This window comes from Nannospalax galili, unplaced genomic scaffold (assembly GCF_000622305.1).
Source record: "Nannospalax galili isolate Female #2095 unplaced genomic scaffold, S.galili_v1.0 scaffold854, whole genome shotgun sequence".
Taxonomy (NCBI): Eukaryota; Metazoa; Chordata; class Mammalia; order Rodentia; family Spalacidae; genus Nannospalax; species Nannospalax galili.
The window spans coordinates 2,397,617-2,409,330 of NW_008334957.1; the positions used below are offsets into that span (position 1 = coordinate 2,397,617).

General features: G+C 46.2%; 1 pseudogene; it reads right to left on the reverse strand.

Annotated features, from left to right (window-relative positions):
* Positions 1 to 4,843, reverse strand: part of LOC103731342 — a 30,866-nt pseudogene extending 26,023 nt beyond the window's left edge.
* Between the last annotated feature and the right edge of the window lie 6,871 nt (positions 4,844 to 11,714).

Below are 11,714 nucleotides of genomic sequence, written 5' to 3' on the forward strand. Positions count from 1 at the left end.
CTGCTGGAATGATTTTAGTATTGGGATTGACCTGAAATTGACCTTATATGTCCATACACAGACTCACTCACTCTCTCTCTCTCACTCTCTCTCTCTCTCTCTCTCTCTCTCTCTCTCTCTCTCTCTCTCTCTCTCTCTCAACCATCATGAAGTAATGGTATCTTTTTGAGACAGGGTCTCCTTGTAGCCCCAGCTGTCCTGGAACTCACTATGGAGACCAGACTGGCCTTGAACTTACAGAGATCCGCCTGCCTCTGCCTCCCGAGTGCTGGGATTAAAGTCATGCACCACCATGCCTGGCAAAATAAAACTATTTAAAAAAGAAAAGATATGTTTGACAGATGCAATGGATTGACTCACTAGGTAATTATTCTAACCTCCAAGAGTGTGTCTCTGGGTTGTATAGAGGCTAGAAAGCTAAAAACATTTGTCCAGGTTGCTAGAAAGATGGCTCAGTAGTTAAGAGCATGTCCTACTCTTGCAGAGGACCAGAATTCAGTTCCCAGCACTTATATCAGGCAGCTCACAACCATCTGAAACTCCAGTTCCAAGAGATCTGATGCTCTCTTCTGGCCTCCATGGGCATCTGCACTCACATGTGCATATACACACACACATATACACATAATTTAAAATAAATCTAATATTAAAGCCAGGCATGGTGGCACACACCTTTAGTCTCAGCACTCAGGAGGCAAAGGGAGGCGGATCTCTGTGAGTTCAAGGCCAGCCTGGTCTACATGGTGAGTTCCAGGCCAGTTGGGGCTACAGAAAGACCCTGTCTCAAAAAGACTAAAACAACAACAAAAAATATTAAATAAGCAAACATTTGTCCAATTCTTTTGAATCTAACACATTAGCATTGTTAAATCAGATGCATGCCCACATGACTTAAATTCAGCACTTAGGTAGGAAATGAGAATATAGCATATTGGGGTGGCATCTAATTTTACTGATGTTTACAGAATATGTGTGGCATGACTTTGTAGTCAAGAGCTGCAGGAGAGCTTCCTGGATTCTGTATCAAAGCAGAGTCCTGGAGACAGGAGTTATGACAGGACTTTCTGATTCCCCAGCTTCCTGACTAGGGCAGACACAGCAGGACTTCCACAATCTGTTTTGACAACCATCCCTGGAGGCTCTGCTCCTCTGGCCTCATCAACAACTATTTTCAGCACTGAATTCCTGTGTTAAGTAGTTTTTCTGCTTAAAGAAAATGGAGCAGTTACTGTTGTATATTTGTACTCCAAGAAGTTATAGATATTGAAACAGATGTGGGACAGGGAGAGGCAGGTACTGCTCCCTGGGTGACTGGGCAGGAAGATTACTGAATTTAAAGATCGGGACCTGTTGAATGACCTCAGGGGAGTCCAATGGTTCCATAAACATGTATAGCCTAAACTACGTGCTCTTTATGAGACAGGACCCCCCTCCAGAACCTCATCGATATTGACCCAGTGACTGGGTCTATGTTAAGAGGCATTGGCAAGGATCCTTAGAGCCATGGTGGAAGGGGCCCTATGTCATCCTACTGACCACCCCCACAGCCCTCAAAGTGGATGGTGTAGCATCGTGGATCCACCACACACATGTACGGCCAGCTGATCTGTTCACCATAGAGGACTGCGCATCCCCAGCTTCAGGATGGAGAGTTTCAAAGGACCCCAACAGTCTGCTCAAGCTAAAGCTCACCCAATTTTCAAACTGTTGACTGTATATACTCTGTTCCCCATGATAGCCACTCCTGCACTGGGAAGCCTGCATCAACCTATGAATCTGACTTGGGTCCTCCAAGATGTGATGCTTTCTTTGATTTCAATCCTAAGGGAGGTGCACATCCTTACACTCTAACTAACTCTCCAGGCCCATACAGAAAACCAGGCCAGTTCTACATTTGCCCAGGGCCTGGAACTCCAAAATACAAGTCCCAGAAAAATAGGTGTGGAGGGGATAGTGCTACTTATTGTGCTCGCTGGGGCTGTAAAACAATGGGACACATATGGTGGACCCTCCCAGGGAGGAGATCTTAAGGTAACGTGACAGCAACCGATACCCACTATCAGTCCCTCCAGAGTCTGGGTGTTGAAGAACATGAGATAAGAGAGCGCTCATGATTGGGCCCCCAAGGTACTAGTCAGAGGGGGGAATGAGAGACCTGAGTGACTCCATCTTGCATAAAACCTACATGGGACTGACCCAGCCCTGAACCCTGTTCCAGGAAATACCACAAAAAAGTATACTTGGAACAGATAGAGAACAACCCTGCCAACGGTCAATTAACCCGGGACAGGAAAGTACTAAAAGTCCAGATGTCTCTTCAGATTTCCTGAAGGCAGCAGTTTATGGTTTGACACTGGGCTGCAACCAATCAGATGCTTGCCAGGCTGGAGACCCCCCACTTGCTGAACTTGCTGAAGTAAACCTATAAAAACCTCTGTCTCCCAAAGCAAGGGGTCTCACATCTGATATCTGCTGGGTCGGTGACAGAATGGGCCTAAGCTTAAGCTTGTAACAATAAAAAAACCCTTGTGTGTTTGCATTGGTAGGCTCCTTGGTAGTCTTTGGGGGGCTCTTGTGAACTGGGCACAACATCTTGGGGGCTCGTCCGGGATCCCCAAGACCACACACCCCCAGGACCCCCAAACCGAAGGGTTCCTGGCCGGCCGGTAAGTGTCTGTTTGTATCTAGTTGTGCCTGTCTGTGTCTGCCCCAGCTTTTGTTTTGAGCCTCGAGGCAAACTTGTGAACAGTGTGGTCAGGAGCAGTTGGAGTGGATGCGCTGGATGACCATGACCACAGAGGTCTGAAAGACGTTCCAGACCCCAGCAGAGAGGACGGAGGGCCCTGGACTCTGTTGAGTTCTGTGAAAGGACAAGGCACAGCAGTTCGCCCCATCCTACTTTCAGTTTTTCTTCCACACGAGCAGGGGAATTTGCTACTTGGCCTTCTGCGTGTGTTTCTGGCTCTCTGTTTTGTCTTTGGTTATCTATTTCTCTGTGACTGAGATGGATACAATGGGACAGACTCCCTCTACACCCCTGGACCTGGTTCCTGCACATTTTGGAGAGGTTAAGACTCAAGCCCATAACCTCTCTGTTGTTGTCAGGAAGGACAAATTAACTACTTTCTGCAGGTCTGAATGGCCCACTTTCAACGTGGGATGGCCCTTGGAGGGGACCTTTGATCCCGCTGTCACTAACACGGTTGAGAAAATTATTCTTCAACCACATATGGGACACTTGGATCAAATATTATGCATAATGGTCTGGGGAAATTTAGTTAGTAACTCCCCTCCTTGGGTCAAGTCTTTTCTTCCTTTACAGAAAACTGAGGTGCCCCAGAAAGAGGTGCTAATGGCTGCAGAATGGAAAATGACAAACCAGAAAGCACCTAAACCTGAAACCAAACCATCAGTACCACCACTGTACCCTGTCTTAGAGGGCAGCAAGGAAAAAGATCTAATTTTTCCACCCCCTCCTTATCCACCTCTTCCACAGGAGATACCCCCTCCACAACTGACACCCCACGTACCAGGTTCTTCACAGGCACAGGGGGAACTGGTTCAGGGGACTAGGAGAAGAAGGGCAGCAACACCAGAGGGTCCAGACGCTACTGTTCTACCCCTCAGAGTTGCTGGCCCCACAGATGAGGCTGACAACCAGCCCCATCACCATTGGCCATTCACCACTAGTGACCTTTACAACTGGAGAACCCAGAATGCTCCCTTTTCTGAAAATCCTAAGGAGCTTATTAATTTATTAGAAACTGTCTTATTCACACACCAACCCACTTGGGATGATTGTCATCAATTATTACAGGTCCTGTTTACCACAGAGGAAAGGGAACATATCCAAACAGAAGCCAGGAATTAATTCCTGGCAATACTGGTGTCCCTACTACTGACCCGACACTGATTGATGCTGCCTATCCACTGACTTGGCCTGACTGGGATTATAATACTGCAGAAGGTAAGGGGAGGCTTCTGGTTTACTGCCAGGCTCTGTTGGCAGGTCTCAAAGCAGCTGCTCATAGGCCAGCTAATTTGGCAAAGGTATACAATATTAGTCAGGAACTAAATGAAAGTCCAGCTGCATTCTTGGAGCAAATAATGGATGTCTTCTGCAGGTACACTCCATTAGACCCGGAGGCCAAAAATAATATAGCAGCAGTGGCCATGGCTTTTGTTAACCAGTCGGCTCCAGATATAAAGAAGCTCCAAAGAGTAGAGAGACTGGGTGAAAAGAGCTTAAGGGATTTAATAACTGTGGCCAAGACAGTGTACAATAATAGGGATAGTGCAGAGGAAAAACAGATAAAGGCAGAAAGGAGGCAGAACAAGGACCTGGCAAGGATCCTGCTGACTGCCACTGCAGATCCAGAGGACTGGCAGAGGCGTCTTAGACAGGTAGCATTGGGGAAAGGAGTCTCTTGCAGTATATGGATGATCTACTTGTAGAGGCAGACAGCCAAGAGGCTTATATAGATGGCACAGAATGCCTGTTGCAGACATTGGGAAGCCTTGGATATCAGGCCTCTGCTAAAAAGGCCCAACTATGCAAACAACAGGTCCAATACTTGGGCTATATACTCAAAGAAGCACTACTGGTAAAAGATGCTGACAAACTGACTTTGGGCCAGAACTTGACCATCACCACACCACATGCAATTGAAAGTTTTAAAGCCACCCCCAGACAGAAGGCTAAGTAACGCCCATATAACTCATTATCAGACATTACTTCTTAATCCTGCTAGAATCACCTTCCAGGTGGCCTGAATCCAGCCATGCTTTTGCCAGACCCAGACTTGGATGCCCCCTGCATGATTGTGCTGGAATCCTGGCCCATGTCCACGGGACCCGATCAGATTTGAGAGATACCCTGTTATCTGATGCTGAAGTAACCTGGTTCACTGATGGGAGCAGCTTTGTCCAGGACGGCAAGAGATATGCAGGGGCAGCTGTAGTATCATTAACTGGCATCATTAGGGCAGAGTCTCTGCCCACTGGCACTTCGGCCTAAAAGGCTGAACTTATTGCCCTAAGGTGTATTGGGAAAGGACAAAAAGCTTAATGTGTATACAGACAGCCAATATGCCTTTGCCACCATGCATGTTCATGGGGCAATATATCAGGAACGGGGCTTATTAATGGCAGAGGGAAATACTGTCAAAAATAAAGAAGAAATCCTAGCATTGCTGAAGGCTTTCTGGTGGCCAAAAAAATTAGCAATTATCCACTGCCCAGGTCATCAAAAAGGTGACTATCTAATTTCCCAAGGAAACAATCGAATGGATCAGGCTGCTAAACAAGCTGCCCTCCAAATTAACCCAATCTTGGTCACCACACTAATTGACCCAGGTGACCCAAACCTCCCCGAAAGGCCCAAATACACCAGGTAGGACCTGAAATGGATAAAGGGACTGCTGAGGACCCAATGCCTGGAAGGATGGTGGAGGTCAGCAGAAGGGAAGCTGATCCTCCTGGAAAAATTAGGAAAACAAATGTTGGCAAAAATACACCATTCTTCCCACATGGGCATCAAGAGGACGCAGGACTTAATTCGACATGCCGCCCAGGAATCAGACTTCGAGGGAGGAAACCTGGAGCCTATTGGGAAATGGATTTCACTGAGTTTAAAACCTGGCAGGTACAGATACCAGTATTTGCTAGTCTTTGTAGATACTTTTTCAGGATGGACTGAAGCCTTCCTTACTAAACATGAAGCAGCTCAAATGGTGGCAAAGAAATTGTTGGAAGACATCCTCCCCAGGTACGGCTTTCCACAGATGATAGGGTCAGATAATGGACTGGTTTTTGTGTCCAAGGTAAGTCAGAGTCTGGCCACAGTTCTGGGGATTGGTTGGAAACTACATTGTGCTTATAGACCCCAGAGTTCAGGACAGGTAGAGAGAATGAATAGAGCCCTGAAAGAGACCTTAACTAAATTGACCTTAGAGACTGGCAGTGCCTGGGTGACTCTCCTTTTGTTCGCACTCTATCAAGTGCGTAACTCCCCTTACCAGATGGGATTAACCCCCTTTGAGATCATGTTTGGAATGCCCCCTCCCATTATTCCTAACCTCCAGGCAGAGAAGATTACTGAATTTAAAGATCGGGACCTTTAAGGGAATACAATGGTCCCATAAACATGTATGGCCTAAACTACATGCTCTTTATGAGACAGGACCCCCTCCAGAACTTCATCGATACCAACCCCATGACTGGGTCTACGTTAAGAGGCATCAACAAGGATCCTTAGAGCTATGTCATCCTACTGACCACCCCCACAGCCTTCAAAGTGTATGGTGTAGCATCATGGATCCACCACACACATGTACAGCCAGCTGACCCATTTGCCGTAGAGGACTGCACATCTCCAGCTTCAGAATGGAGAGTTTCAAAGGACCCCAACAATCCGCTCAAGCTAAAGCTCACCTGATTTTCAAACTGTTGACTGTATATACTCTGTTCCCCATGATAGCTGCTCCTGCTCCAGGAAGGCCGCATCAACCTATGAATCTGACTTGGGTCCTCCAAGATGTGATAGGAGGCAATATTTTGTTTCAGATCTCCCAAGTAGCACCTCCGGCTACTTGGTTCCCAATGCTGCACTCCCATTTAAATGCTTTCTTTGATTTCAATCCTAAGGGAGGTGCACATCCTTACACTCTAACTAACTCTCCAGGCCCATACAGAAAACCAGGCCAGTTCTACATTTGCCCAGGGCCTGGAACTCCAAAATACAAGTCCCAGAAAAATAGGTGTGGAGGGGATAGTGCTACTTATTGTGCTCGCTGGGGCTGTAAAACAATGGGACACATATGGTGGACCCTCCCAGGGAGGAGATCTTAAGGTAACGTGACAGCAACCGATACCCACTATCAGTCCCTCCAGAGTCTGGGTGTTGAAGAACATGAGATAAGAGAGCGCTCATGATTGGGCCCCCAAGGTACTAGTCAGAGGGGGGAATGAGAAACCTGAGTGACTCCATCTTGCATAAAACCTACATGGGACTGACCCAGCCCTGAACCCTGTTCCAGGAAATACCACAAAAAAGTATACTTGGAACAGATAGAGAACAACTCCCCTGCCAACGGTCAATTAACCAGGGACAGGAAAGTACTAAAAGTCCAGATGTCTCTTCAGATTTCCTGAAGGCAGAAGATTATGGTTTGGTACTGGGCCGCAACCAATCAGATGCTTGCCAGGCTGGAGACCCCCTACTTGCTGAACTTGCTGAAATAAACCTATAAAAACCTCTGTCTCCCAAAGCAAGGGGTCTTACATCTGAGACCCCCTGGGTCAGTGACAGAGTGGGCCCAAGCTTAAGCTTGTAACAATAAAAAAACCCTTGTGTGTTTGCATCAGTCCACTCCTCAGTGGTCTTTGGGGTCTCACGAACTGGGCACAACACAAATGACCCTCTTTTGGCTATATAAGCAGGCTTTTCAGCTCTTTGGTCAGTCAACTTGGAGAAAACTCCCTGTAGTGCCTCCCCTGGTGCTACAACTTTAGACCCAATACATGGATTTTCTCAAGTGGTAATTTTACTTGCCTACTTTTGTTAGAGGTTTAGTTAGATACACTGGTTAGCTATACAAAGGAAGGAGCACCAGTGGCAATGTCCACTGAGCAGTTGGCAGGCCAAGGTGCAAACACAGCAAGGTGGTTTCTGCTGGGTAGCTGAAGAAGAGTGTGAACAGCCATATGAACAGCTTGAGAGAGCAGCCAGGGCAGGAAGGCGGTGGTGGGAGGAGAAAGAGGATGGAAGCTGAGACCGAAGGATAGACCAGAAGGAGCTAGAGAAGAGACTAGGGCTCTGGGTGCTAAAGAGTTCCAGAAAGCTGTCAAGCTGTCAGGGTCAAGGGTCTCAGATTCCCCTTGCAGGCAGGGAGCTGTGACAGTTAAGAACTGAATAGCTAAGCCTTCCCAGAAACTAAAATACCAGCTGATGCCAAAAGATGAGGAACCCTGACTCTCAGGCCCACACAAGAGCCTGTAACACTTACAGAAGGGTCCAAATGCCCAAGTCCTGTGATGCTTGAAGCACCACCTGCTGCTGCACCCACCAGCCCGTGGCTCTATTTGCTGCTGGCAAACTGGGTGCCCAGCACTTGAGCATCTCGCCTACCCATAATTTCTTTCTTACTGATTATAAGCTAACAAATATGAAATTCAGTTTAGTTTCAACACATTAGCCACCTCTGCTTTGCTCCTCTGTCGGTATAGGAAGCCAGCCAGGCCCTCAGTTTCTCAGGTGAAGTTAAACATACTCCCAAACCACTGGGGAAGTATATGGAGATTGGTGGGTGGTCCTGGGAGGCTGTCTCCAGGGAACTCACAGAATACTAACCAGCTCAGCCAGGCATGGTGGCCCACACCTTTAATTCCAGCACTTGGGAGGCAGAGGCAGATGGATCTCTGTACGTTCAAGGGCAGCCTGGTCTACATAGTGAGTTCCAGGCCAGCTGGGGCTACAGGGGGACCCTGTCTCAAAAAAAAAAAATACTACCAGTTCACTGAAAAACCTTCTCCTTACTGCCAACAACTAAGGCCTTTTTATATTCTCTATATACATAGGAGCTTGAATTGGATGGCCAGCTTAGGGTGTCCCCTTTAACACTTTTGTGTCTTGTTTTGGATGCTTACTTTGGAATAAGTTTTTGAACAGGGAATTCAGTTAAGGCTTCTGTTATATCTTGTTACAGTTTGGCAAAAAAAATAATTAAAATGAAGGACTTTCACTAGATTATTATATTTAAGATCTCTCACAGTTCTGAAAAGCTCTATTGTGTGGGTAGGTGGAGCTATAGTTAAAGAAAAGAGCAGTGATGGTATATAGGAGACAAAAGAAGTTAGGAGAGGGGAGGGAAGGGAAAAGGAGGGGAAGAAAGACAAGGTGTCATGGTTGGTTTCCATTGTCAACTTGACAGCCTAGGAAGAGGGAACCTCAATCAGGTAATTTCCTCCATTGGACTGGCCTGTGGGTGTGTCTGTGAGGCATTTTCTTGATTGTTGAGTGATGCAGGAGGGCCAAGCCCACTACGGGTGACACCACCTCTGGGGAGGTGGTCCTATGTTGTATAAGAAAGCAGACTAAGCACGGGCCTGAGGAGTAAACCAGGGAGCAGGTTCCTCCAGTGTCTCTGCTTCAATTCCTGGTCCAGGTCCCTGCCTGACTCCCCTCAGTGATGGACCGTCAGTTGGAAGAGTAAGATGAAATAATGAATAAACCTTTTCCTCCACAGGTTGGTTTTGGTCAGTGTTTTATCACAGTGATAGAAAGTAACTAGGACAGGCAGGGAAGGGAGGAGGGAGGAAGGGAAGGGAAGGGAAGGGAAGGGAAGGGAAGGGAAGGGAAGGGAAGGAAGGGGAGAGACAGAGAAGGGAGGGGGCCGAGGGGAGGAGCATGGTGTAATGTGCTCAAGGAGGCTGTACAGCTGTGTCCCCTATTGACTGAGCCTGAATGCTTTGGAGCCTGAAGAGGAGCTAGTTGAAATGACAGTCACTAAAGACTTCAAAGAACTATGGACCAGGCACCTTCATTTGATGAGATATGAAGAAACTTTTTCTTCTCCATTTAGAGATAATTAAGATGTAAGAGAAATGCAATCCAACATATTTAGCTCTAGTAGAAGTGACTCTATGATTTTTTTTAATTAAAAAAAAATTTTAAGCCGGGTGTGGTGGCACCCGCGTGTAGTCCCAGCATTCGGGAGGCAGAGGCAGGCGGATCTCTACGAGTTCAAGGCGGTAGAAGTGACTCTATGATTTTTTTTAATTTAAAAAAATTTTAAGCCGGGTGTGGTGGCACCCGCGTGTAGTCCCAGCACTCGGGAGGCAGAGGCAGGCGGATCTCTACGAGTTCAAGGCCAGCCTGGTCTACATAGTGAGTTCCAGGACAGCTGGGGCTACAGGGAGACCCTGTCTCAAAAAGACCAAAAAAAATGTTTTTTTTAATTATTCTATGTGTGTATGTGTGTGAGTGTGGGCATGCAAGTGTCACAGCACACACATGGAGATCAGGGGACAACTTTTGAGAGTCGGTCCTCTTCTTCCACCCTGGGATCCAGGGATCAAATTCAGGTCATTCAGTTTACACAGAAAGATGAGCCATCTCACCAGCCTATGCCTACATTTTTAATAGAAATAAATGGGCTCTCTCTTGCACTGAATCCCTGAATGCATCATTAAAAATGAAAGCTGCATTCAGATTGCCCATTCTAAATGAGGTCCTGCCTGATAGAAAATGTAGTAAAAGCCAAATTATTTCTTGTTCTTAAGTCAATGACTTTTATGATTTTACAGATGTGTCATAGAAAAAGGAATGTAGTAAATGATCAGGAGTCTGTGAAAAATATCCAATACCTGGGATCAGGGCTCTCTTCCAATATCTGACAGCAGCTGCAGGTTGCAGGGCTCTGGGTCACACTTGACACAGCACAGCAGGTGGTGGAGGCAACACCAGCTCCTTCTTTATTTTGTTTTGTTTTTAAGATGGGCTCTCACCATTTAGCACAGACTGGCCTTGACTGTGCAGAGATCTTCCTGCCTCATTCTCCTAAACACTGAGATCAGAGCATGAGCAGGACACCTGGCTCCACAGCACTTCTTTTTGTACTCTGTGTCTGCAGGAACCCGTGCTGATGGCACAGAAGTGGTTGGGGGCTTTGGGAGCCCTAATGAGTGTAGGGATGCAAAGCAAGTGGCAAAGAGGTGGGGGAACTGGTGGGAAGCACGTTCCTAAGGAGTAATCATAGCCAAGAACTCAGCTACGAAAAGGTGACTAGATTCCAAGCACTCCTTGTTCGGCTTCCAATCCAAAATAAGTGCCATCAGAGAAGGGTTGGAATTGGAAGAAAACTCATTCTTTCTCTTTCCTCTCCCTCAATAATACTGATTTTTAAACACCTTTGTAAATTAGAAATTTAGGTTTGGTACTAAGCACATTTGCTTGTGTTTTCACAGTTTAGAAATTCCAGCAAAACAGCTTTCTTTAATGATCTTGAAATGCATTGCAATGATTTACATCTTAACCTTTGAGTCATTTAATTTCCAGTGATGGGAAAAGTGAGGTAAGGAAAAAATGAGAATGATCAATCGTCAAGTTCGTCACCCTCAGCAAAACTGTCAATGTGACAGGTAAGAATTGTATACCATTGATTTACATTTCATCTCTTTGATTACTACTGAGGTTGGGCACTTTTTCAGCACTTAATGGGCATCTGTATTTCTTTATTTGGGAACAATTTCTTTATAGGTAGGAATGGTCTCTGATAGATCAGACAGCAAGTCCCAGCAGAGAGAAGACAGTTCACTCTCTTACCTTTCTCCTTTTTAGTCTATACCTTCATGGCAAGGTACCATTTTTGGATAAATAGATGACAGACTCTGAGCCACAAAACAAAACAACAATAACAACCAAAAAAGTAACATCTAGGGATAGAGAGATGGCTCAGTGGCATCCTACAAAGGTTCAGTTCCTAGGTTCAGTTCCTAGCACACATGTTGGGCAGCTCACAACTACCTATAATTCTAGTTCTAGGGCATCTGATACCCGCTGGCCTCTGTAGGCAACTGCACACATGTGGCACATATAAATACATGCAAGCACACACACATACACATAAAAATAAATAAATCAATAAATCTATTTTAAAAAGCAATACCAGGGGCTGGAGAGATGATTCAGAGGTTAAGAGCACTGGCTGTTCTTG